The sequence below is a fragment of the Schistocerca nitens genome, chromosome 6 (genome assembly GCF_023898315.1).
Source record: "Schistocerca nitens isolate TAMUIC-IGC-003100 chromosome 6, iqSchNite1.1, whole genome shotgun sequence".
Lineage (NCBI taxonomy): Eukaryota > Metazoa > Arthropoda > Insecta > Orthoptera > Acrididae > Schistocerca > Schistocerca nitens.
This window is the reverse complement of record NC_064619.1, coordinates 439,268,759-439,274,758: the sequence shown is the minus strand read 5'-3', so window position 1 is coordinate 439,274,758 and position 6,000 is coordinate 439,268,759.

The window sequence follows — 6,000 nt, the reverse complement described above, 5'->3', positions numbered from 1 at the left end:
TTGACCAACTTATTTCAGATTTTTACACTATACTGTAATAAACCTTGGGACGGACATGGGCTACATTTTTAAAACAAATATGGTGCATGGATATTTATTTAATACATAAGGAGGAAACGTTGTTAGCAAAAGGCTAGAAGAATTCTTGAATGATGTGCTTTACATTTCTTCATGACACTCTTATAAACATCCTGACGAACATATATTACGTATTGTTTTAGTATACACAGTATGTAAATATATATAACTATAATACAGAGGAAACATTGATAGCAAAAGTATTCGAGAGTTCTTTTCCGATTAACTTCACATTTTTACACGACATTCGAATAACCGTTTGAACAGACATAAGTCCTATATTTCTGCATAAACGACAATGTACAGGTTTTCTGTTGAAACCGACTGCAGGAAGAAGATGCTGTGGTAAGCTTTTCTGTGATAATATGTGGTTTCTTTTTCTTTCTCGCTGTCAGTTTTGAACAGCCGCGCAAATAAAATTTATTCCACTGATATTTCGGCCGCGTATCGTCGTGCCATCCTCAGAGTACGTCGCAAGACTGACGACAAGGTGCTAAGCGCTGCCCTATATGCTCCACCGCGGCGGTACTGCGCATGCGGGTCACAGACGTTGGTCGGCGGCAAAGAGATAGGCTTACACATGCGCCGCCTGTGGCGAAGGAGCACAGACATTCGATTCGCTTATCGATGCATGCCCAGCAGTGGCGACACCATGACGACCCCCCTACAGCTTAATTACCCCAAGAGCCGGATTCCATGATTTGTCCAATTTAAAACCATTATCTCCATTTATTGAAATATTAGCTTAACTAATCTCTATATCTTCCTTGAAGACAGAATCCCAAAAGGAAGAGGTGGATGTTAAGATCTTCACATCACCATAATTCATGGACTGCCCTGTATCAATACAATGTTCGGGGACAGCTGACTAGTCTGGCTGTGGTAAACGTGTGTATCTTCGACATTTCACACGCCTCTCATGAACGGTGCGTGTTGTTGAACCTATGTATGACTTCTCACAATTTCCGCAAGGAATCTGATACACACCCGCCTTACAAAGCAATAAATCTTCCTTTACAGAGCCGAGTAAAGCTGCAATCTTCGTGGGAGGCCGGAAGATCACCTCGACACAGTGTTTCTCGAGAATACGCCCTGTCTTCGAAGAAAAATCATCTACATAGAGCAAAAACGCACTTGATATGAAGGAATTACTATCTTCTTCCCCATCACATAACTGCCTTCTACGTTTTACATTGAATGCTCTACGAATTTGTAGCGGAGAAAGTCAATTCGCTTATCTGTATCGGATATACAGTGCGCCCTGTGCATTAAGGTCTTAAGGACACCCATGGTCTGTGAAGAGAGATGGCAGCTACTGGCATGTATAGATTTGTACAGCCGGTGGGTAGCGTGCTTGCCTCCCATGCAAGAGGGTCCGGGTTCATTCCCGGCCGGGCCGGAGATTTTCTTCGCTCGTGGACTGGGTGTTGTGTTGTCTTCATCATCATTTCACCCTCATCAATGGAGCGCAAGTCGCCCTATGCGGAGTCGAATGAAATAAGACTTACGCTCGCCGGCCGAACTTCCCCGGACGGGGCCTCTTGGCCAACGATGCCGTATGTGTTGGTGTGTGTTGGTTTACGATGTACGGCATGTCCTGATGTGCCATCTGCTTTACGGAGAAACGACAACATACAAAAAGGGGAGGCAGCCGTCTTTTACTATTTCCATAGTAAATTTGATACTAGCGTGGGTAGAATTTGAATGCTCAAGAAATCGATATAATTCATCCATCCTGCACATTAATTTGCTTCTCCCATATTTCCTTTCTTCTTGTAGGTACTTTTAAACAATAATTTAATACACAACTAAGAGTTGTTTTGTTTACTCCTTCGCAGTCCGTTTATGATTAGAATACTACTATGCTACATGAACTTTGTAATCCTGCCCGCTTGCGGATTAAAACTAAGCGAAGTACTGTCATTGAAGCAACTACCCTTACAGATCCAGCTGCACGAGAGGTCTTTCATACCCCATACACCCCATATAACGATTTATCCATTCGTTTTAAGGGACTTCAGTTTCCTGTCAGATTCCTGTTGGCAATAACAATAAACAAGGCTGAAGCCTAGAGAGAGGTGGGATGAGGAGATGGGTAGAGAGAGCGAGAGGAGGAGATGGACAAACAGTGTGGCGGGGGGGGGGGGGGGGAGAGAGGAAGAGACGGACAGGGAGAGACGACAGAATAGGACGTCCATCCAATTCCAATACATATTTAGCAACTGTGAAGAGCTGCCAGGGTCGCTAGTACACTGTATTATCAAAAGCATCCTCACATCCCTTAGTGGATATTATGGGAGGTGTGTCTACACTTCGCCTTTATGACGAACCACAGGGAGGGCACTTTCAGTGAGGCGTCTGAATGTCTTTTGAGGAATAGGAACACATTCATCCTCAAAAACCAGAACCAGAGATATTGGATACTGGAATCTAGACCCAAGAGCCATTGGTTTCAGGTGGGGATGGTTCATTTCAGGAATGTTGTTCTCTATAAACCATTCCCTTCCAAATGCTGCTTTCCGACAGAGTGCATTGTCACACTGATACAATAGGTGCGACCTATTCTTGAATACTGCTCGAGTGTTTGGGATCCGTACCAGGTCGGATTGGAGTCTGACATCGGAGCAATTCAGAGGAGGGCTGCTAGATTTGTTACCGGTAGGTTCGAACAAAACGTGTTACGGAGAAACTTCTGGAACTCAAATGGGATTCCCTGGAGGGAAGGCGGCGTTCTTTTCGGGAAACATTAATAAGAAAAGTTAGAGAACCGCCATTGAAAGCTGACTACCGCACGATTCTACTCCCGCCAACATACATCGCGCATAAGGACCATGTAGATAAGGTACGAGACATTAGGGCTCGAATGGAGGCCTATAGACAGTCGTTTTTCCCTCGCTCTGAGAGCGGAAGAGGAGGGGAAATGACAAGTAGTGGTACAAAGTACCCTCCGCCACGCACCTTACGGTGGCTTGCGGATTATCTACGTAGATGTAGAAGTGGGAAAAAACACGATCAAAATGTCAGAATACACAGGCCCTGCTTTTCCATTCAGAAAGTTTAGAAGTATACGACATAAAATGAGTATTGTCAGATTGCCTTCCATTCAGAAAGCTGTTGCACTCAGTGACATATTGACTTGTGAATTATAGAGTGTAGCGATCAGTCGTCCTTCTTAAATTTTATTGCAGATCTAGATTGTGGGCAGAAGCTAGCCATTCTCTATGCTAAGAATACAAGAAGTACATAGTTAGATGATGTCATGAAAAGTTACACGTAATGGCATAACTTGTATGGTCTGAATATTACATAACACTATTATTTTCGCTCAATGCATGTAGTTCCCTGTTGGTCGGGCTTCATCCACAGTTCATTGAATTCTACTGTTTGCGGAAGGCAGGCTGTATGGAGAACACATCGGTTGGTTACATGACACCGTCTACGTGATCTACGTATATAAACTTCAAGGGAAGTAAACCACTTCAAATTTGCGTGAGAATTACATAAAATGAAGCATAAGCAAAATTCTTACATAGTCGTCCGAGTTATTTCATATTTGCCTGCGAGTAATAAAATTCCATGTTCTCTCCTTGTGAGTCCGTTATTATTAATAAAACATTTACATTACGTCAAGTGAGTAAAACTTTTTTAAAAAAAATTTTAAAAATTTATAAACCACAAGAAGACACCTATTAGTTGATATGGCTTAAATATATTTATCTTTATATTATATCTCCCTTTATTAAAACATAATAATTATATTGTTCATCATATTTATAAAATAGTTCATAGATGGCGCCAAATGTCAGTCAGATGCATTGTTGGTGCAATTTGGCTATTCCACTATAGATAGAGAGGGTGCTAACCTCTATATCCCTTAAAACCGATATTGCTTGTAAATGCAAAACAACCAATATATTGAATTGCTGTCAGTAATACTGTTTATGCATCTGAACTAACATATCATGGAAGAAGTTCTGTTGGTTCAGAATTGTAATCATCGTACTCGTATAGTAGGATGCAAATGGCTGCTAGATGCTGGTAAGACCGCAGGTGTTACCTCGTTTCAAATGGCTCTGAGCACTATAGGACTTAAGATCTGTGGTCATCAGTCCCCTAGAACTCAGAACTACTTAAAACTAACATCACACACATGCATGCCCGAGGCAGGATTCTAACCTGCGACCGTAGCGGTCACGCGGTTCCAGACTGAAGCGCCTAGAACCGCACGGCCACACCGGCCGGCTTACCTCGTTTCCCCAGGGTCAAATCGTATACCGTTTCCGAGCAACAAATCTTCGAACAATTCTCAGAACCACGCATTTTTCATAACAACCTGATCTTTAATCAGGTTACTGCCGGTATTCTTGTGATGGCAGAAGATTTCGAGTTGTTCTTGGAGGTCGAGGAACCTGCCCTTTTCGCACTTACGCAGCAACGTCATATTGGATATCGAAAGAATATATATTAACGACCACGTGAGAAATCAGTGGCGTCACAATGAGGATGCCGCCTTGTTCTGGAGGGTGTCAGTTTCTGTGAACGACGCCCCTGTGTCTCTCTGTGCGGTAACGATCACCTGCATACCTGTAACGGTAGTGTGAAAGCAATATCAGTGGACACACACACACACACACACACACACACACACACACACACACAAAATGGTTCAAATAGCTCTGAGCACTATGCGACTTAACTTCAGAGGTCATCAGTCGCCTAGAACTTAGAACTAATTAAACCTAACTAACCTAAGGACATCACACACATCCACGCCCGAGGCAGGATTCGAACCTGCGACCGTAGCGGTCGCTCGGCTCCAGGCTTTAGCGCCTAGAACCGCACGGCCACACACACACACACACACACACACACACACACACACACACATGGGAGAGAGAGTGAGAGTTATCATTATAGGCCATTCTGACTTCTTCTGAATCCAAGACAAGCCTCTGTTGCTCTTCTGGCCTGAAGCGTCCGCACGAACACCGCCGTCGCCTTCTGGGACCTCGACGAAAGCGTAATGGCGCTCGTTGCCGTAGATTGTGTGATTCACGCGGCTGCACTCGTACGCGGGCGTGCGTATTAGAAGGCTGGGGCGATCGTTCACGATTTGAGGCGCGTTCCGTGGACAGCTGGGCGGTGTGAGCCCGCGGCGGTCCAGCGACGGCGCGCAAATTACAGGGCCTGCCCCGTCTGTGGTCCGTGACCTGGCGCCTTCGCCGCGCCCTGGCGCTCACGGCTGACCTGTTCCGCGGCACACACCTACTGGCGCCCGTCACCGGCTGTTTCTTTCCAACAGCTGTCTGGTACCGGTCAAACGCGAAACCCACCTCAGAACCGGGGATTATGTTAGTTGTCAGCATCATCTGAATCTATAGTACGGGGTAGTTAAACTTTACCCCCTGCGGGTTCGGGGGTTAGAATAGGCCCGCGGTATTCCTGCCTGTCGTATGAGGCGACTAAAAGGAGTCTCACACGTTTCGGCGTTATGTGATGGTCCCCTGTTGGGTTTGACCTCCATCTCTCAAAATTTTCCGAAGAGCGAGCCGATTTGGGAAGGGCTCCTTACTTCGTGCATTGTGTCCATCTTGCGATCAGACCTTTCGCCAGCTTATTCGCCGTTGAATTGCAGTCCTGCCCGCTCTCCATCTCTTGGGCATAACTACGTTCCTGCGTGCAGATTACACCTTGCACTGTGCAGTGCCTCTTTCTGCACTGACGGCGACCATGGACCACATGTTACCTAACATCCAGCACGGTAGCCAGTCCGTCGTGGTGGGGCCGCCATGTACCCTGTTGGTTGTAGCCCCCTGACAACACAGGGATCGCTCTACTGATGCCTGCGCCGTTAACTCCCCACGTATGCCAAGGAGTAGATGCCCATCTCCCTGGGGCATCGGGACTCCCGGAAATGGCCAT